This window comes from Lepisosteus oculatus, chromosome 10 (assembly GCF_040954835.1).
Source record: "Lepisosteus oculatus isolate fLepOcu1 chromosome 10, fLepOcu1.hap2, whole genome shotgun sequence".
NCBI classification, from domain to species: domain Eukaryota; kingdom Metazoa; phylum Chordata; class Actinopteri; order Semionotiformes; family Lepisosteidae; genus Lepisosteus; species Lepisosteus oculatus.
This window is the reverse complement of record NC_090705.1, coordinates 38273666-38295182: the sequence shown is the minus strand read 5'-3', so window position 1 is coordinate 38295182 and position 21517 is coordinate 38273666. Positions and strand designations below refer to the sequence as shown.

At 39.0% G+C, this 21517-nt stretch overlaps 1 protein-coding gene across 1 annotated transcript in view; it reads left to right on the top strand.

Moving 5' to 3' along the window:
* ext1b (exostosin glycosyltransferase 1b) overlaps positions 1–21517 on the top strand; it is a 130651-nt gene that overhangs the window by 19644 nt on the left and 89490 nt on the right. The window lies entirely within an intron of this gene.

The following is a 21517-nucleotide window of genomic DNA, read 5'->3' as shown; positions in this document are numbered from 1 at the left end:
TGGCGAGAGCTGTGTCGGCTTTCAGTGCCAGGTCCATTTCTTAAAGAGGCAGGTGACTTGCCTGTCTACAGTGCCTACAGAAAGTCTACATTCCCTTTCCGGCGCAGCACATTTTGTGGCCTAACGGCTTGAAATCAAGATGAGTTCAATCAGAATTGATTTGAACTTTATTTACACAGTGGAGCACACAACCTCCAGGTGAAATTTCCACATTTGCTTGTTCTGTATGGAGGAATGGGCAAACACTACATTGCCTCATCCAGGTTTGCTACATGGGTACAGACTTATCCAAACAGAATTATGGCCGTCATTCAAGCTAAAGATGCTTCCACTAAGTACTAACGTATTCAACCCAGATGTTAAGGTTTTCATGTGTAATTTTCAGAATGTGTGAGTTAGTTTTCTCTTGGAGGTTGTTTAGAATGTGTAAATAAAGATATTCAAATTAATGGAAGAGGGGGAATCAGTTTATGTAGGTTTTTCCATACTTGTTCTTTACCTGTATTTATACATAGTGATTTAAATGAGTCTGTTTTAAGGAGACAGAGAAAAATCAAATCTTTTATTGTAAAACAAAGATGATGCCTCTGCACATAATGCTTAATAAGCGTAGGAAAACACAAATAAAAAAAATGGGAAAGATGAATTACTGGTAGGCATTTGCATTTCCAGAAGCAATATTAAGTTAGACTTAATTAATGTTGCAGTTAATCTTTCACTAGCCTGTACATTTGTTCCTGTGTCTTTAAAAGGTTTAACTATTTACCGGTCACTCTTTGCATGAAATTATGCTATTTTGCATTAAATGTTTTAAGGTCAGAAGGTAAAGTATATGTCATGCATAAAGAAATTGGTTTATTCTTCTCTTTTAAAAAAAAAAGTGCAGCACTGCAAATCCTCACTATCTGTTACTAATTTTGGTTTTGATGCTGTGCAAAATTTGAGGGATGAATGTTAGACCTCTAAGTTGCATTTAATATGGAATAAGAAGTATTTATGTGTGTATATATAAAGAAGTACATACAATGTTAAAAGTGCAAAGTCTGGTTGTTAACCATAATCCACATTAGAACCTTTTACTCATTTGACAGTTTCAGAAATGTCATGCTACGTTGCGTAACTTACTGGCCATATACAATTTATTGTACAAGGAATTTGTCTTTTCGCATACCCCAGCTCCATGACACACAGACAGAGAGAGAACCTTGGGGTCAGAGCGCAGAATCAGCCATTCATATGGTGCCTGGAGTTAAGGGCCTTGCTCATGGGCCCGGCCGCGGGATACAAACCAGCAACCTTCCAGCCAAAGGCGCAGATCCTGAGCCACAGAGCCACCACACCTCCCCAATCAATCTTTTATTGATTACCCCTCTGATTAAGAAGAGCTGGGGTTTTCTGCTTTATTGTGATTCTGTTCAGTTGAAGGAATTGCGTAACTATACTTCATACAATATGAAGGAATGTGAATGAAGTTAGGCAGGACCCTGAACTGTAGCTATGAAGGAGAGCTTTTATCTCAGCAGTGTGCATTGCTGCTTAATAACTGGATGCTGTTCATCTGAATTTGCCAAACGAAGTTGGTGCCATTGTTATCTTTCACCAGGGGTGTTCTTTTGTATCAGGGGCTTCACAAAGGCACCACCTTCAAAGCCTGTTCTCGTGTAAGTTTTTTTTTTTTAATTTGTTGGATTACGGTTTTAAACGTCCCTGGGCTCCATGCTTGTTAATTAAACAAATACGTTTAGACTTTGAAATGGACAGATTCCACAGAGAACAAAATTCAGATTTTTTTTTGCCAAGTCATCCCCCCCAATAACTTTTCCACTTGATGTGCAGTTAGAAAATACATGTTACCTTTTGTGTAAGTGACGAATGAATGAAAAATCAAATTTTGTTGTACAAATCTGTGGTCACAGGTGTTATTCTGGCCAGCAAAATAGTGTAAAAACATCCCCAATATTTTGGAAAGTCGTGACAGTCTGAGATCTAAAAAAAACTAACACGTTTTTTTGTGAACAGCCAGTATCCAGCTGATGTTGTATAGTTTGGTTCCAAAAACATTTAATACTTTCCAAAGACTAGCTGGAAAAGCTCAATCGCCTGACAGTGTGTCTGACACATTCATACTTGACTGAGACGGATTGCGTATGTCATATACCACAAAGTCACACTTTTCTCAACAGCAGTCTTTTGCACATTATAGTGCAGGAAGGCAGATGCTGTATTTCAGACAACATACATACCCTTACCAGCTTTTCATTCCTAGCTGGTCTTGGGGTATAAGAAGTGGTTAGCCTTGCAAATCTGAGAGTTAATAGCTGACCCAGATAAACTTAGCCATCCTTAAAACGTCGATGTTTTTTTTTTTTAAATGAGAGTTGGCATCATATTAATAGATCAAGGACAATGTGATGTAATTATGTTTTCTCCTCCTTTTGTTCTTAGGACTTTAAAAATAGTTTTGGAAGAGCTACAGTTTTGTGACCCTTTTTGTCTGCTGTAGTGTGCATGAAGGCACTCTTAGTCTAGGATTTTGTACAGCAAATCTGCCTGTGTAAGGGTATTTATGGTGGCACTTAATTTACAAGTAAATGCTATTTTTTTTAGTACTGTCCATCCTGGTTGGAAGGAAAATGTACAGTAATATATCTTCCGCATCCTGAAATTAGACATGACAGCATGCCACTGGGTAATCCCCAGGTTTTCGGTGAGGAAACAAAGTCTGCACTGTGGTTTGTGGTTAGCTAATTGAGTTAGTAAATGCATAAAACTACACAGAAAAATGCAGACACACCACCACCGAGTTATGAAGTTTTACCGACCTGTACAGTCTGTAGAAACACTAGAGGTAGTGGTTTCAGCTTGCTGTGAAATGCTTTTGTTTATTTAGCTGGAAGAACAATGTAAATGCACTCAGATGGGTGAGGTTGGATTTAATTTTTTTTTTAATTCAGTCTTTTTTTAGCTGGCTACGTTCTCAATTACCCCGGAATGAAAATGAGCCTTTCATTTTTAGACAGTGTTTTTGGTTCATGGTCTTTCATTTAGTGAAAGGAGAGGGTACAATCGAGAAAGCAGCCCAAATGTTTGATCGACCTGTATTGAGAAGTGTTTAAGAAGAGGTCATCACCTAAAGGTTTCCCCAGCTAAAACCCAGATTATAAGTTAAAACAAATTTGACACATTTGTCTTGGGTTACAAACATACAACATGCTCCTCAAATAACCTGAGCATTTCCTTCATACTTAGTTATTCAGAAAACATACAGCCATTATGTTTACTCTTTTTAATAATGTGTTGTACACGATTTTCGCATTCATTATTTTTTGTAAGGTCTTCCTTAGTTTCTAGCCAGCTGCACGAGCTGTAGTCTTGTTCTTGTTGTGAAGGTTCATTCACAGTGTACATTTTTAAAAGGATTTAACTCTGTAAGGTAGGACGTGGCCTACTTTCACTTGTTAAGCCTTAGGTAAGGTTTTAATTGGGTTCATGGCATGTAACACGGGGTTGTTGGTTTAGTTTTTTTACTGTAAGTAACATTTAAAAAATCCCTACTGTGCAGGGGAATTTCCACTAAACTTTTAAATGCTTTTGTACTTCCAAGCCTCTGAGCTGCACATTTGTGATGTTATATTGAGCAGAAGGTGCAATACTGGTTTATGCTGTCATGGGTTCCTGTTAAAATCACTTCAGGCCTGAGCAGAGAGGTCTCGGCCTTTCAAATCCTTGATGCAGAAGAATGTTCTGAGAGTTGTTTTTTTATCTCTTAAAATTGTGGCATCCTGGTGAGTAGCTGAGTAGCTTCTGTCATGTATTTCTTTGCAAGTGTAACAAGGCATGCTGGAGACTACACTACTTGATTCATTTTAAATAATTTGCTTTATTTGTGTGCCACAGCAATTTACATTTGTCTACTGTTATGCAGCTGGCCATTTTATTGAAGCAGCTGAATGGCTTATCTTGCTCAAAGCTGAAAAAGGAGCCATGCCTGGGATATGAACCCACAGCCTTCCAGTTACGAGACACCTTAAGCACTGCTCCTCACTTTTGCCTTATGATTGTAGTGGTAATATGAACCTGTAGTACATGATGACATTTGGACACTGCTACATACAGTATCATACAGTCCCCTGGGAATACTGACAATGCAGTTGGTTCTTTATTATAGTAGCTTTAATGTGGGAAAACAAAACTATACTTAGAGAAAACACCCAGCAAGCTCTTTTAATGTAGGGTATTCACTGTGGCGTGGACATTTCACTGTAGCTTCATAACTAGCTTGTAGTTCTCATTTCCACTAGCATTTCATACATATTAAACTGTCACTGAAACGTCTATATTCTTGTTACTTTCTTCCAGACCATTTGCATATACAACTTAAGGTTGTGTTTATGTATGGCACTTTGTGTAGTCGTTTTATCGAGTGAGTGGGCTCAAGCTGTGCTGGCTGGTGTGTGGGAAATAATAGCACAATATCTAGCAATTTTAAAAAGGATTTAACTGGAGTTGAAATTTAGTGCTGTAAAAAGAGAAAGGCTGCAAAAAGCAGAAACCCAAGCTTCATGCACCATCCTTAAAGTAACTACCTTTAGAAATTATTACAGTTACCTTTAGTGGTCTGAAGGAGACATTATCTACCTCAATATGTCAGAAAATGTGTAATATTCTTTCTACTGCAGAAGAACCCAGTGGTGTAGGTTTAATAACACTTGTGCTTTTATTATTTCTATGAGTAGGATGTCTGCTGTAATGCATTTTATACCATTTAATATTGGTGCTATGTGGTTCCTGACAGAAGTACTTGTAGTATGATTTCTTTGCCCTTGATTAAAAAAAAAAAAACTATAACACTATTCTGTTTTTTCTCACTGGTGTACTTCATAGAAAAACTCCAGCAGTACTCAAAGGGCTTCTTTATTTAGCAAAGTCATATAAAGGTGTCCAATTAGCCAGTAAACGAGGTGAATGTGCTTACAATAGTCTAGTTAGATTTGTGATCTTTGTTGAACACTTTAACAAAAAAATACAGTTTTGAAGTGTAAAGCACAGCCACTTCAAAGCCTCTTTTTTTCCCCCCACACAGCAGCTTGTCCCTGCAGGCAGGACTTGCGTTTATTTTAATCCAGTATGTTTGACATTCCAGCCAGCGTTTGTAATGCCGGAGATTGGAAAAGCAAGAAGTTCTGAAGTACATTGGATTGATTGGTTGTTAACAATCTATTGGGCCCATATGGCCTCCTTTTGTCTGAAGCCTCTCTGATGTCCTCTTGATGAGAAAACCTGAACACATTCGGCTGTAACACCTGGAGTGACCACGGTGTGCACGCTTGAGTGACAGGGTTAAGTAAAAAAAAAAAACTGTAATTGTCCAATTAAGAAAATAAGTGTTCTGAGATAGAGCTCAGGCAAAACAAAAAAAAACAGACCTTCAACGCTTGGTGTTGCACATCGTAGCTGTAGTGCTTTTCAATTATTCACCTCATTTTAGATTCTCATGGGTGTATACTCTTACAATAGTTGCATTACATAGTAAATTGTGCATCTGACCTTTCTGCTTTCTTAGCTTTGTTTTTCCCTCTGACTTGTTAAGTTGCTGTGAGCTGGTATTGGACGTTCAGGGAAAGATTCCCTCCTAGTAGGAGTTTCTGCCATCAACCATCTTGAAATCCGTTGGTATCCTGTAATTCCTTTCACTTGTCTCAATAATTGTGAACGCATCCATGTAAATCCTGATTGAATAAATACTACTCCCAGTTGAATTTTATGATTTTTTTTTCTACAGAGTAAACAAAAAAAAGTGCATTTTGATAACTAAAGTCTCCGTTATGATTATTTCAGAGAGACATCGGGAGCTGAACCACAGCTGAATCATCTTTTCTTCACTGGATGACGTTCATCTAGTGAAGTCTTTTCAAAACTTTGACCAAACTGCCTTTTCTGAATACATTTTGATGTTTTTTTTTGTGGAAAAGACAAATGGACAAAGTTAGACGGGCTTCTTACTCAACTGTTTTTGTGTGATAACACTTTGAAGTTGAAGTTTAAATTGGACTCCACATTGTAGAACAAGTTCTCCCATGTTCATCTTAGAATTATATCAGATAGTTTATTGTGTCAATATGAGCTATGAAGCGCTGGTTTACATAAGGGGGTTTTAGAGGTTTATTTAACAGAAAAAACAGAAATAAATCTTGACTTCCTCATCTCGGGTTTAAGTTTATCTTTGAAGTTTGGGTATATATACAGTAAAGCTTGGTAGTTTTTAAAATGATTAAAGCACGGAAATGTATGTTGGATTTATAGGGTGGTGGTGTAGGTCAGCCAAAGACTTAAGAAGTCAATTACTCTGCTGGTGCCAAGCAATAGCTTTCAGGGGTTCACTGTGTAGATGGAACGCAGGTGTTATGTATATTCCCCTATTTGTGTTTTGAGTTCTTGACTCATACCTTGCAAATTGAGGATTTGTTACACAAAACGGCACGTTCCCAGACTAGTTTGGTTTGCATGGTGTCCTGTGAAACGTTCCGATATTCCTTGATGTAGTAGTGCTTGTGATGGCTTTAAGGGAATATCGTTACTTACCTGGGTCTTAAAATTTTTTAAGGTACTTTGAATTTGAGAACACGCCCGAGAGAGAGAGGTTTGGTTCACTGGATTTATTTGTCATCGTTGCCACTTTTTTTCGGTACTTCCAGTCGGTTTTTGTTTTTTCCAGAGCACGTTATTTTTTTTGTCCCTTCTAAAAAAAAAAGTTGGCTTTTTTATTTCTCTAATGCCATAGATTTACAAACAGCTCCAACGCACCTAATATTTCTTATTTTTCACCATGACAGACCATGTTCAGTAAACAGCTTCCACTTTGTACGCCTCTGTAATTCTGGGAGAATTAGTAATTTGACTTGCTGGAACAGTTCAAATGAATTCTGTGATGCTAATGTTTCTTTGTTCAGGGCTCCAGGATGAACTTGCAATACATTATTAAATCAATTCTTGCCACTGCTTCCAGGTGGGATTAAAATGTAAGAGTACATTTTTCATAAACCCATCTTACTGTAAGGAGCTTACTTGTGCAACAGTTTTAAAGGCTTTTTGTTGATGGGTGTCACTTCAGCATTTGTCCACTTTGGATTTGAGGATTTTTTTTTTAAAAGTAATCTTCTGCTTTCAATATGGAGATGAACTGAAGGCATTTAAATTTGACTGCATGTTATGCAAGAAAACCTCAGAAATGTCACTCTTCCTCAGGAAAAAAGCAACGTGTGTTGCATAAACTGCAGAAAAAACTAAAGGATAGCCTTAAAAGAGGTTATAAAGGTTTATATAATGGTGGCTTGTTACGAGAACATACATTTTGGAGAACATGAGATCTATGAGAGCTTTAAATTACCTTTGGTACAAGCATCTTTGGTATGGGTAATGCAGTCAAGTCTGCATAACAGTACATGCAGGGACAGAGAATGGGATTTAAAACACAACATTAATTTCAGACTTGGTGGGTTTGCGTTAATCGTGGAGACTGTGTCCTGACCGGCTTGCAAAAACAGTTCTAAGTTTGTGTTATGTCTATGTGCGTTGATGTTCCGCACTTCTGACTTTGATTGTTCTCCCTTCCCCATTGGCCCACGATTACACTATTGTTTCTGTGTGACATCATCTTCAATTAGCTTCTCGACCAATCACAACTCATCTTATTCACTGTATAACATGGAGGTTTTCAGAAGGAAGGGGTCTTTCGCTTGACTTCGGTCCCGCTCAGCTTTGGTCTTCGCTTGGCTTTTGGTTTTGCTTCGGCTTTGTTGTTTTGTTGGTTTCTGTTCGTTTTTTTGTACTTTTGTTTGTGTTATTATTTTGCCATTACCTTGCCCAAACTTGTTATTGTCTATAAACTTCTGTGTTCTTTTGTACCCTGTTACTTGTCTACTCTTGCTTGTATTTGTAGCTCACATGTGTATTTGTGTGTACTTATGGGTATAGAGTTAGTTTAGGTTGTTGGGTACATTTTGCACACACGTAGTTGATTTTTGTATTAGTAACACTAGTTTAGTACGGGTGAGTGCCGTTTGTCTTGTATGGTGGTGGGTAGTCAGTGGAGGTTAGCTAGGGTGTTGAAGACGCCGAAGACCGTGTGTTTCGGGTTTTCTTTTGCAGTCAGGTTAGCTTTCCCTCACTTTCTGAGCCAGCTCCATTTTGTTTGTTATTTTCTTTTCTTTGGCACCACTCTAGTTCCCTTACCCTGTGTGTTATTGTATCCTACTTTCATATCAGTCACTTATTCACCTTAAAATAATCACTTTTGCACCAACAATTGTTATCATGCTTCCTAAGTCCCTCACCAGAACCCACCTGCATCCAAAAATTATCCTAAATATTACAACCCTTTACCCCTGGACACTTGGGGTCGTAACACTTTGTTTTAAAATACGGTCTTTGTGTTCCGTTCCCAACCATCTGCTGTTTTGATCCTGCGCTGCTTGGCGCAATGGAGAGCGAACAGACGTTTTAAAATTTTGAAGTCAAAACCCATCCATGCCTCATTAGGAAGATGAAAAAGAGACTGTGTTGTTGGAGATAGGGAAGAGAACATTGGTTTTGAATCTGGGAAGGTGAGATAACAAATTATAGAGGTACAAGGTACCTCCGACTATCCTTGCAGCTCACAGAAAATAATTCCTACTTTTGGGGATTTCAATCAACACGGCTCCTAGTCCCTCTTGCCTTCAAAAACTCGTGTGCTGGTAAAATTCATAATGAATTTCAATTACTGTTTGATGCTTTGAACAGAAGTCAAGGTTCTTGTGGTTGGAAATTCCCATGTGGACTCTGTGGCTCCCAGATCCTATAAATCTTTGATATTTTACAATCAGCACACCGGTTCTCAAGACTTTGACTTGTTGAGAAACAATCATTTGACCCATACTTGTAGATCAGTGCCGAGCTGAAAAACAGAAAACAAAAAGATATATATATATATGGGAGGAAAACAACCCCCTCTTGTCTGTTCCGCTTCCTGTATAGCAGGTACCTTCATCAACTACGTGAGGAGTTAAACAAATACGGAAAGGCGAAAAATAGCGAGCTGCAAGGTTTATTGTAACTGCCGTAATAAGGATGGGAAAAATATCCACTTGTAATGTGCTGGCGTATAGATTGGTATAAATAATAAGGGAAACATCATAATAAAAGGTGAGAAGTAATACAATAATAAAAGATGGAAATGCATTAATGTTTTAGCAAATGTCGGTTTCGTAATTTTCGGCCAGAAGTAAATTGTCACATGATATAAGAAACAGCCGTGCAGATGTTTGGCTTCCGAATGAGAGTGTGATTCTTTCTTCCTCTTTTCCTTTTCCCCTACAGTATTGCTAAACTTAACGTTCAGTATTTTACGATACACGCTTTTATCGTTAGTGCCGTCACAAACATCGAGCTTCATCCCATATTTTATGGTTTTCTCACAGACGTTTGTTTTTTCCCCCAGGGAAAGATGGAAAAAAAAATACAACACATGAAGGGCAGGATTCGTGCCAGAACCTCAGCAAATTAAGAATTTGTTGGAGAAAGATTAAGATGATGGGCTGCATTGATGTCTTGACGTTATTACGATTTTCAAAGCAAGTGTTTAATCTAGTGAGCTTTGTCTGTAAAAACTGAGCTCAACTACTTTGTGTCAAGGAAAATTGCTTTTCTATTCTAAATGCATTAGCAGTTTCCTGAACTGTTTTGCATGCATCCTGATGCCTTAGTCTCTTAGTTTTGTACAACTGAAAAGGACAGAAAAGGACTTTTGTAGTTAAATTCTTCAGTGTTTGCCTTTTGCCTATACCTTAAAGGGATGGCACTGGTTTTGGACACATTGTCTTTGATTGAACTTTTTAATGGTCTGCCTAAGGACATTTTGTGTTCCTACAGTATAACCTACCTTAACAATAGTCCTGGTTTTTCCAATCCTGCTGTATTACTAACAAGGTAACGGAGTTCTTTTCTGAATCTATTAACAGAAGAGTATTGAGGTTTTCTTTCTCTGCTTCCCCACAGTTAATTTAAGCAGTTTCCCCAGGAAAAAGGGACTACGGCCAGCAGAGAATTGAGGGGTTGTGGATTATTGAGCCAAAAAACTGGTCTTTAATCATGTTATCTGAAAGAAGCACTTTTGACCTGTCTTCCAATTATGTGTTGGACTTGGAGTTCATGCCAGAAGGGAACATAAAGAACGCTCATAGTTCAAGTTTTTTTCCCTCTTCTTTTTTAAAGGCAAGTAGGAAAACTATCCCTCATTAACCCTGCAAATTGCAATCAGCTTTAGGCCAACATCTGCTGATCAGCAAACCATAGTGATTAGCTGTTATAATTAGGAGACTGCCATTTTAAACACAATTTTTGTGAATACTTCAAGATTTTGTATTTTATGTTGTGGGGGCAGTCAAGTAAGGTGCCTGGAATCAACTTTGACAGTCTGGACCATTTTTAGTTCTCTTGCAAAGTACTGTCCTGTTATACGGTATAAGGCAAAACCAGATACTGGATATTTCATGTTTGTCAAACTGGAGAGACGGAGGTAAAAAAAAAAAAGTCAGGCTTGAAATGGGTTAAGTAACTGTGCAGGTTCAGTCCTATTGGCATCCTTGCAGTACGAATCGCCAGGGCACAAGGAAGAAGGGTAGTGGACTGAAGTCCTTTTCTTTGTGAGCTTCAACGTTTACAGGTGACAAGAGTCTGCAGGCATAAAGGTTGTGTTTGATGAATTCTTGCTTAAGTGCAAGCCAGATTCTACATGGTCTGCCTGAAAGAGCTTCAGTAACTGGCAGCTGTTATTTTCCTGATAATTGAAATAGTGCTTTAGGGTCTTTTTCTTGGGGTCTGTAAACTACATTCCTTTGCCAGAATTTTAAACCTAATTACTGATAAGGCCGAGTACATATCGCTATCCAAATTACACCTTTAATTGTGTAAGCTAGTTAAGAAATAATAATAATGCTAACCCCACATTTAACTGCTATTCTAATCTTAGTATTCATGTATTTCGGTAACAATGCAATGATACATTACATGATGTGCTTCCTTGCTCTTCTTGTTCTGAAATGTGAAAAAGGAGATCGTATCTGCAAGGCCGTATTTTAAACTTGTTCCCACTAAATGTTTAGTTTCACCAATAATACAAAACGGACCTAAGCCTAACAGATCTGTTGACTTGCATTCCTTACAGCGGTTTGAAATGATAGGTGAAAACATCGATGACATCACTTACACTAAGCAGCCAGTGAAACTGAAAACGCGTAGGCTTATATATCTGGCACCCTGAGTATAATAATAGATTTCAGGCCCCCTAAGCCAGAGAGCTGGTAAGTGGATAGAAATAAATTGAGTTCAGAGAAGTAAAGCTGCAGAGAAAATAAGAGATATATGTGTGTTTATACACACCAGTGTATCAGGATTGTGGGCATATTAGTGGACATTGTCTGTTCAAGGTACACAATTACAGTTATATATTATATATAGCAGGCTATATAATTAAATAGTTCCCCTTCAGGTATTGCCTTGTCCCATTTTGTCTGTGTAACATAAATCTTCTTGCAACAGGAACTAATAATAACCTGTGCTGCTGTTCATTTTGCTAATCTATAGGCCTTGTGGGAGTAGCCTGGGGCCTGGTCGAGTTTTAAGGTTTCATTCCTGTGGTGTCAAGTAGCCATGTAGGGTTATTTCTCTCGTTTGTCAGAAAACATTGTGGGGCCTCTCTGTGCTGACGTGGGATCTTAATGATGCTGTCCCCCTGTCATCGGAGGCACCGGTTGCTTGAATCCCTCTTTTGTATGCTGACATGCAGACATTTGAATAGAGATGGCCCATTGACTGGGCTCTGTGGGAACAGATAATTGGAGTCTATCTGTTAAACTCCATTGTTCGGATTTCTCTCGGGCAACTTCTTGGACTCTCCGAATATTTCTGGCCAAGACTGCGGGGGGTGTGTGAAAATTTAAAGTACAGTAGCATATTAGCTACACCGGAAACGACTTTAATCGCCCAATGTAGCAGTGTCCTCGTGAAAATAAAAGCTGTCCTTGGAGAGTGAAGTTTCTTTTACTTTATCTTTGTTTCCATCAGGTTGCTTTACAAAGGCTGTTTCAAGATTCATATGGCTCACGCTGCAATTACTGAACCAGGGCCGACCCTCACTCTGGATCTCAACTAAAAAGGACCAAAAATGATACAGTTCAAAGTGGTATAGACACAGTGAAGCAGTTCTATGGTGGTTGTGTTGACTCCTCCACCCTTTTGAAAAAGCAGGTGTCTGCACCACTTTACTATATGTCCGAATCAGTTTGGTTACCTCTTCCCTGGAGCCTGGCTTTTATTGTACAGTAAGGTAACTGGCATTCTTAACCTCTTTAAAGAATGTGTGTGCGAGGAGTCTGATGGTAAAGAAGGGAAGTGTTCATGGTTTGTTTTTTACAGGCTGTCATGATCTTCATAAACCGAATTAAGCCAATTAAGGTCTTACTGACATTTAATGGAGATTTTCCTTCAGGTTTCCTCCTAGGGGTGTTAAAAAAAAAAAGGCAGCAAGAGAATGGGATTCTGTATTCTCTTGCTGGTCTGGCTCACAGCTTTGTGAGTAAATAATTCATAAACATTGTTTTTTCTCTGGTTTGCTCGTACTCCTGCAGTGTTGAATTGTAAAAATAACACCACCAGGGACAGTGTCTTTGGTTACTCTGTGCTCCTGAACCAATGCATTGTATAATAAGGACAGGCAAATCGCGTTGGGATTATTCGAGAGAGAATTATTATGCAGCGGAAAATTTATTGCATGTAATACATGAGTAAATTGTTAAAGTATCCGAAGACATGTGTCCTGTGCAATCTCATTATCCAAATTCTGGGTGATCGCTACAGATTTGTGGCCATTCTTACATTTTTTGCACAACTGTTTGTAACAAATTTTTGGTTGCTCTAATCTCTCTCTGATGACTGATAAAAATGCACTTTTTAAAAACACAGCCTTTCTAAGTCAGTACTGTACCTCAGCAGTGTGCAGCTCTGATTTGGATATAATAACTTTGGTTTTCTCCAACTTATTGATAACTGTTGGTCAAGATGGTGTTAACATTACTAAAGATAACTTTTAAACTCTTAAGTACTGAAGCATTCAAGGGCCAGCCCTGGAATTCACAGCTTTGATGTTTTGTCAAGTAACTAGATAATAGGACTCAAAGCCTTGCTTTCTATTTTTACAGAATTAAAAAACCCTGTCTTTAAAAAAAAAAAACTATACATGTTCAAATGCTCCTTTTCAATATCAAGAGAAATGCCTCCATTTGTATGTCAAGTCCAATGCAGATGATGCCTTTGCTGTTTTTTTCCCCTCCCTGCATATTAACACTCCACAGATGTACTACGAGTTGGTGGTTTTTAATGTTAACAGGGTCCAGCTCCAGATGTTGATGCGTAGCTCTCGGTTTGCCAGACAAAGGCAGTCTTGTCACAAACACAAAGACGCTGCCAGACTCTCCGTCTCCTGTCTGTGTTAACCTTGTTGCAAGAAACAGAAGGGCCTGTGAAGTAGTTGTAGCTGAATGCTAATAGTAGCACCGCATGTTGCCAGGAGCCGTGCAGAGAGCTCCCCAAGACCTTGGGATAGAAGTGTTGCATTAGTGTATGACGAGCACGTCTGCGATGAAATGAAATCATTGGTCTCTGAGGAGGATAATCTGGGGCTGAGGGAAATCCCAGTTGTCACTTAAGCTGCAAATGGGCTATGCTACTGATAAAGGCCAGCTATTGCCTTGAGTTGTTTAGAGACCTTTAGTAGTGGGGATGGAGTTAAGGCAGGGGGGTGTCTGAAGAGGGGAGGTTTTAAATTAAAGCTTTAGGGAATGGGACCTCAAGGGAGCTCTACAACCCTGATGGGAAGCCACAGGTTAACCGCATTTTAAAGGTGAAGCAACGAGCTCGCCTGTTCATTACTCTTGAGAAACGAGATGATTCTTATTGGATATGTCACGTGTCGCCCAGAAGGCCAATTCCAGAGTGGAGGTAGCTTACCAAATGAATGTGACGTAGAAGCCCAGTTTACTTCCACCTTGTAAGCTTTACTGTATGGCCCTGTAGCTGATCTGATGGCTAGGATCTCGGATTTAGTCTTCCCCTGTTGATGACCATTTGGAAATGTGATGGGAGCTCTCAGGTTTATTGTTTTGATCTCCGGGCTTTTACTCAGTCTAGTGGTTGGTTGCCATGTCCGGCGATATAAATGCTCAACTGTTTTGTGAGGACAGTACAGAGCAAATCATGTTACAGTAGCTCACGGCTACTGCAAGGTTTCATCTGTCTTTGTAGTTCGAGGGAAACTCATTCTTTTTGCAAAGATAATTTTTTTTCTCCCCTTTTCTGTCTGCGTGTTGAGGCAAGCTTCAAGTGAAGTTTGTGACCTTCACAATCCACCATCGGTAGTATCGAGGGAAAAGAAATCTCGCTTTTTACCATTTGTAGCATAGCAAATTCTTACCATTCTGGAAGGGAAAACCGACTGAAAATGTTCCCCAAGGCTGAAAAAAAAAACAGTTACTGTAGAAGAGTGTGCCTTTAAATTGCTCAAGTCCTTAGTGGCAATTCGGGATGATCAAGAAGCAGTACTTCCTAAATTGGTATCAATTTTCTAAGTCTGGTGAATTTAGCCATCATGTCCACAGTGTGTGGTTTCTTCTTCCCTAGCATTTTTTTAGCTAGTTCAAAGCTGTAATCCTTAGGTTCACCTTTTGACTTCAATTGAAGGCCTATGCAGTAGGTCTGTATTCACAGTAAGGTAAAGGAGGATTTTTTTATTTCCATTTCCTGCTCGGAACAGTTTGTTCCTTGTAATTGAGTGCATTCTGTTTTGTACACCCTGCCATGCACCCTTTACTTTTCCACCACAAATAACTTGTTAAAACATAAGAAACAATGTCAGCTTCTCAAAGCCGATAAGGAGATTTAAATGCAAGGAGAAGCATAATGATCTGGATGCCTTTGATGAAACATTGTACCCAGATAGATTTTCCTCAGATACCCACGCTCTCTACACTGATGTTTTATAGCCCTGGGAGATGTTTTCTGAAGGTTATTTTCCCCTCTTTTTGTATTGTTCCCAAAAAATAAGAATGGCAAAATATAAAATGTGAGGAGGAGCAACTGGGAAGAAATATCGGTACAGGCAATGGGATTTGAAAATAAGAAACAAAGCAGAGGTATTATATTTAACAAAACAGGTATTATATAAGTGACAACATGAAAAGTGACACAGGATGGCAGGCTGAAAAGTACAAGAGGAAATTGAGTGACTGCCCCCTGTATTGTGTATCATGTGTTGGGTTTCTACGTGGTCTGGCTTTAAAATACAAAAAAAAAACCTAACAACTTTTGCACATCTGTGCATTTTTATATAAGGCTGGTGTGTTGGAAAAAAAATATTATAGGTGTATTAAAAACCCCTCATCAGGCAGATCAGCACCTGGTATTTTGATAGGTTTCAGGAAATACCCTAATGCTTATTTGATCTTCTTGTATCCCACATAAGCACCACGGATACATCTACTTTAAAATTGACAGAACTCTTAATTTTAGGCTTCTGTTTGGTGTCTTGGAGGCAGTAAGAACTTGCAGTGTGTTATTCTAACCCCGAGCGCTGATTTGCATAACCACAGTCTTGCAATTCTGAGACATAACGGTTGACGAGAACGTGGCTCAGAGAGGGGAAGAAGGACTTAGAGAATCCTGATCTGCACTTTGCACCGATCATTTTAGGTTTTACATGCTTCCCCTCTTATACTAATGAAATGTCATGAAACATAATAGACGTGCATTTTAGATTTAGACCTGAGATAGATTAGGCTGCAATGCTTAGTGTATAGTTTTACAATCTACAATCTATTTTGCTGTATTTATGAAAAAACAAATCACTCCTGCTGTGTCTTCATGTCTCATCTCCATGAAAATAGCACACTTTGACATCATAAAAAAAAACAGGTGCCACAAGTCCCAATTTAGTCCAGTGCAAAGCCCATGCCATTAAACTAACAGAGGGTTACAGAAGGGTTTATTCTAACGTGAAGGGGAATGAGATTTTAATTCCTCAGCTGTTTTCTTAGTCAAAATAAGTCCCAGGCTGTGTTGTGGAGCTCTTTCCGCAATGAAAGGAGATTGATGTGGGGTGCTTTATTTTTATAAGGTGACTGCATTGATTCGGAGAATGAAGGAACACTTCAAAGGAAGGCTGGGCAAAGCAGACACATCAATTGAAGGACAACAACAGAAGCTGATCAATCAAGTCCCTTTTCAGCTCATTTCTTTTCAGGGGACATGTAAATACACAATTGTTGTTGATATGGACAAATTGCTTGTAAAAAAAATAAAATAATTATGATGCATGTCTTTTCAAGAGTTTTGCAAGGCTGGTGCCGTTCTGCTTCACTGTTCTTTTTCTGGGTTTTACTTTGGCAATGAGCTAGGAAGCCAAATAAGATGACCCTTCTGTACACACTAATACTACTTTCTAAAAAGGTAATGTAAGGAAACTGTTAACTTAGTTACTCAATCCTTGTGTTCATTGGAAGCTTTTACTGAGCTTAAAAGTCCGTTCGGGAGTCAAGACAGAGTACTTTTCCTTTCAGCACATCAGGAAAGCGGATACAGTTAGATACCCATTGTGCTGTTGTCTGATCTATTTCAGGATTCCCGAGCTGAAAGCTCTTATACAAACTATGCTGAAGAAGCAAAAAAAAAAAAGTAGTTTTGCCTGAACTCCACGAATCTGTCAGCACAGACTTGCAAAAAAAAAAAATTTAACCAGCCTGAAATATGTAGCATGTGGTTTTGGCTTATTTTCGAACCTTCAGCCTGTGACACCTGAATTAGAACAAGCTGTATATGGAGCCTGTCTGAAAGATTGGCCTTGGGTAATAACTGGTGTAACAAAACCCATGGGCCCATTTTGCTAGATTTGCCTGTGCCTGATCCTTGCGTTAGCTTGGGATGGGGTTGGAAACACCACAGACTGTTAAAATACAGAGCAGTCTGCTTACGATGAAGCTACCTTCAGTCTGGTCCGGCTTACGATGTGGAGATCTGAAGTAATATTGCTGTGTTCTAAACCTGCAGTGATGCGTGAAAGAACACAGCCCCGCAGAAATGAACAGCCAGTGATCACCTGATGCCGTGAGCCGTTTAAAAACCCTTTGCCCACCACCACCACTGCTCACTTCTTAATCAACCAAGGAAATGAATCTTTTCTCCTTTTTTTGTTTTGCACAGAGGTCATTTGAAAGCATCAAAACAGAATGAAAGCTCATTGAAAATCAGTGAATTGTAATAAAAGTTCATTTTAGACCCTGCATACACATGGTGCAAATGAACACATGCATAATTCATGGCATTAAATTTGTTGCATATAATCTGGTGGGCAATTTTAATTTGCATCGCTGAAACTCATTTTTTTCTGGCGATTTATTTTACGTCTAATATTGTAGGGGTTTTATTGTTTGAACCTCACCCCCACTGTCCCTGACCACTCTCCTCCCCCTTTCCTTTCAATATGGAATGTTTTCAGTATGCTAGAAGGTTTAAGTGTCTCTTAATTGGTGAAAAAATCTTGTTGCTTTCTTGCCTTCGGTGCTTCACATTTTGAAGAGTTACGTGTAGCTACAGCTTTCGAAGCAACAGTGTAGTTTTCAAAAGTTTACACGTTGATATCATTTTTTTGTGGGGTATAGTACAGAGTTTATTTCTGTGTCACTAAGCTATCAGGGTGTCTTCCTTGCCAGGAATTTTTTCTCTGCCCTTTTGATGCCACCAAAAAACAAAAGATTGCAGATAAGTGCTGTGGTGGATTATTCTTGTCCATATCCCCAAGTGGTGTGTGCACTGGTGGGGGTAACGTAGAAACCAAATCCCATGTCTCACTGGGAACAGCAAAGCAATAGGACTTGGTATGATTTTTTTAACTTAAAACAAAAACTAATGTATATCTCAGTATTCCTGTTTTTTTTGTGATTTCATGTTTGGTATGCAGTTGTGAATTATATATGAAAACAATTATCTTGTGATCTGAGTAATTCATTACTACAAAACTATTAGCTGGGCCCTAAAGCCTTACTTATCTTCTGGCAGTCTCAAACTGACTGTGCTAGCCTGATTTTGAAAGTCTTTGGCTCTTCCCAAGGAAAACAGCTTAAAAAACAAAACAAAAAAAAACTAATCTACATAATGTCCAAACACAAGTCTATAATCACAGATGAGTATTGTGTAATCTGGTTGTAAGACAAATCAATTTGCAAACAGCCAAGGTGTAATGACTTGTCATGGTAGCATTCATGTATCTGAAAGCTTAACATTTTGCAGAATTTGAAGATAAAGGACAGATATCTGATCTCTGCACAGTAGGTGGGATATGACCTTTCAGGCATGGGTTACTTAGACCTGCATGTTCTCAAGTGCCATCACGAACAGGCGATGATCCACATTGAGTGCATCTGCAAGGGTCATATGCAAAGGAATCAACAAATTTAAATAGGACTTTCTGTGATGCAAAGGAAGATCTAACAGGATTTTGTTTGCGTGAACCAGTTAAGAAGACTTAAGATGTTTAGTCGCTTTTAGTATTTCTTTTCAATGTGGAGTTTAGTTTGTTTGGGTAGGTAGATCTACTATTCTGTCAATTCTTTGTTCTGTTTCGTTTCTGTGATTGCCTTTTTTAAGATTCTAATTGTCTAGCACCAGTGCCTTACTGACCTCTTTGAATGGATTGGGAACGAGATGTAAGTTTGAATTTCTATTTGAAAATAGAATGAAGTGACCATAGTTAGCATTTGTCGGTCATTGACTCATATGTCAAGACCTTGTAGTCTTATTTCCCCAATTGATTTTCTTAGAGCAAGGCCAAAATGATAGTGACATTGTCAGATAATGGTGGTCTGCTGCTTCTGATTTCAAAAGGAGAAAATGAAATGTTAGTGTGGCTGTTTAAATGCACAATCAGTGTGACTCATTTTCATCTGAGAGCTGTTGAAACATCCCCGTGGCCTATATTCTTGGAAGACGCATTCAGCTATTTCTCCTTCTTGACGTTTGGGTGGCTGAAAAAAGAAAGATCGGCATCCTTTTTCTGTAAAACTGACTCAGGCCTTATCAGGCCCAGACTTGTTGTATTGGAGGTGATTTGAGGAATTAAGACCTCGGGGTAAAGAATGTTCTGAAACTGAGGAAAAGGTCAGTTTAATGGCATTTTTCTTTTTGCTGAGAGATTTCAGATTGGCAGAGGCAATTTTTTTTTTTTACCACAGCCTGACGGAATCTTGCAGGTTCATTTTAAAGGATTTTTTTGTAGTGTTGAAGAATTGTGATGCAAATGGCCCCTCTCTCCCAAACAAAATATATGAATCATGGAATAGAAGGTGGTCATTTTGACACCAACACAATGGGAAGGTGACATTTTCCTTTATATTATGGCCTACCCTGGAGGTTTTCATTTAACATTCTGCCTTCATCTTAAAGCACTTTGGAATTGAGAATTATACTGTACATTGTGTCAATATCTTGTGTGTCTGCAACTTTGTCTTTTATGCTATGTGTGCACAATTCTTTATATTCTATTGAAATATCATTTTCATTGAGGTTCATGTAACAGTACAGAACAGAATTTGACTAGCCTGCTATCCTCTGGACACAGATATGGAGTATAGACTGTTATCCATACACTTACTTTTCCCATGACAAAAACTAGAATTCGAAAAATCGTTTCTCTGTGTTTGCATAAGATTTGCCCTGTAGTGGTCATGTTCGAATCCAGAATGGGGTAACTACTTACCCCATTGTAGTGACTTCTCATAGAGACTAACGTTTGACCTGAGTGTGTCCCTGCTGCACATATCTTGCCTGCCGCAGGGACCTTACAGTGAATGTACACCCCTGGGTTCAGAGAAGATAAGGTCCTTCATTTAATTTGGATTATAGATTGGACCGTTTCATTTTGTGACCTCTGAATACAGATAACTTTTCATGTGGAGGTTTGGGGAGTGTCGGCATCTGTGGTTTTAGCTGAATGTGGAGGAGCGCGTTAGTTATCAGACGGAGCTTCGTATGGAATTCTGTAATGGGAAATAAGGGAGTGGGGGGGGGCGTTTTTTTGGTTAAGAGGGTGGAGTGATGAATCAACTCTGCTGACCCACTGGCTCTACTGAAGCGTACAGATGATGTCCACAGGGATTAGAGCTGGCGTAGCTGTAATAGAATTTTGTGGGGAAAAAAACCTTAGGGATGTCATTGTGCATTTGGAGTTTTGAATTGTGTGGACATAATTCATTTACTTTTATCTAAATGGATCTGCGTTTACTCTTCTAATGTGGACGTTACCTAAACAGTGGAAAGCCACATAGGTAAAACTGGAAAAAAATCTTGCAGAACGGTCTTATGCTTCCAATTCAAGGTCCCACATAGTTTTATTGGAGGTGGGGGTGGAAGAGGAAACGGGTTTGTGATGCTCTTGATTAACCTTTGCGGATGGAAAAATTTGCTACGCTGGAACATATGTCCACGCAAAGTAAATATCTGTAAACGCCAGTCATGCGATGCAAAAACTCATTGCAGTTATCGTAATTGTTCTCTCCTGGGGCCGAGGCGATGATCCACATTGAGTGCATTCACTGCCAAAGTGAACGCTGAGCTGTGGACCTGCTTTATTCACCAGAGCTGCAGGACTGCTGCTGGCGTGACCAGTTTGCCAATTTTTGCCAGCATCAGAAATATATGGATTGGAATAGAGATGCTTAATCCCGTGTTGGCAGTTTTCATTCCTAAGGTGGGAGCAGTCAAATCTGTTTGTATCGTTGAAACAGGTCTACACAGGGATCAGTCCAGCACTTTTCTCAAAGAAAGAAGGGAGTCAGAGGAATTGGGGAATTAAGAAGATGATAACTCCTTCAGCACCAATCTTGCATGTGTTGCTCATGTAATAGGTAAAACTGTCAGCATTTGTCAGTTCAGTCTTAAAACATTTGATAGACGTCGCTCTAATTCCATTAATGTAGTTTGTCTGTTAGCTTTTAAGGCTAAATTGTTTGCAACTATTTACCAGTGGTACAGACCTTGCTAGACAATTGTCCAAGTGTCAAATCCGGTTCAGAAGGCTGTGTTGAAAGGGTACAGTTCATGTCATAGTTTTTAACTGTCTCTCTGATTATTTAATTAGACAATTGTGTAAACTGAAGTTATTTTGCCTTTGTTCTGTGACCAAAAAAGGCAGCCTGACTAGGTCAGCCTTTTGCTTTCTTCATTACACAATGAAGCGTTATAGAAGTCCCATAATTGTCGCCTGCTAGGTAGACTAAACATCTTGATTGGATTCTCGTAACAGGGAACAGCACTCTTGGTTAAGCCCACGATGAAATAATGTGCCGCTTGGAAGAAATCTTTTTTTTGCCTGGTTTTAATGTTTTGCAGATGTGTTTAGAAACGCGTACTGTGATGCGTCACGGTGCAAAATAAGAAA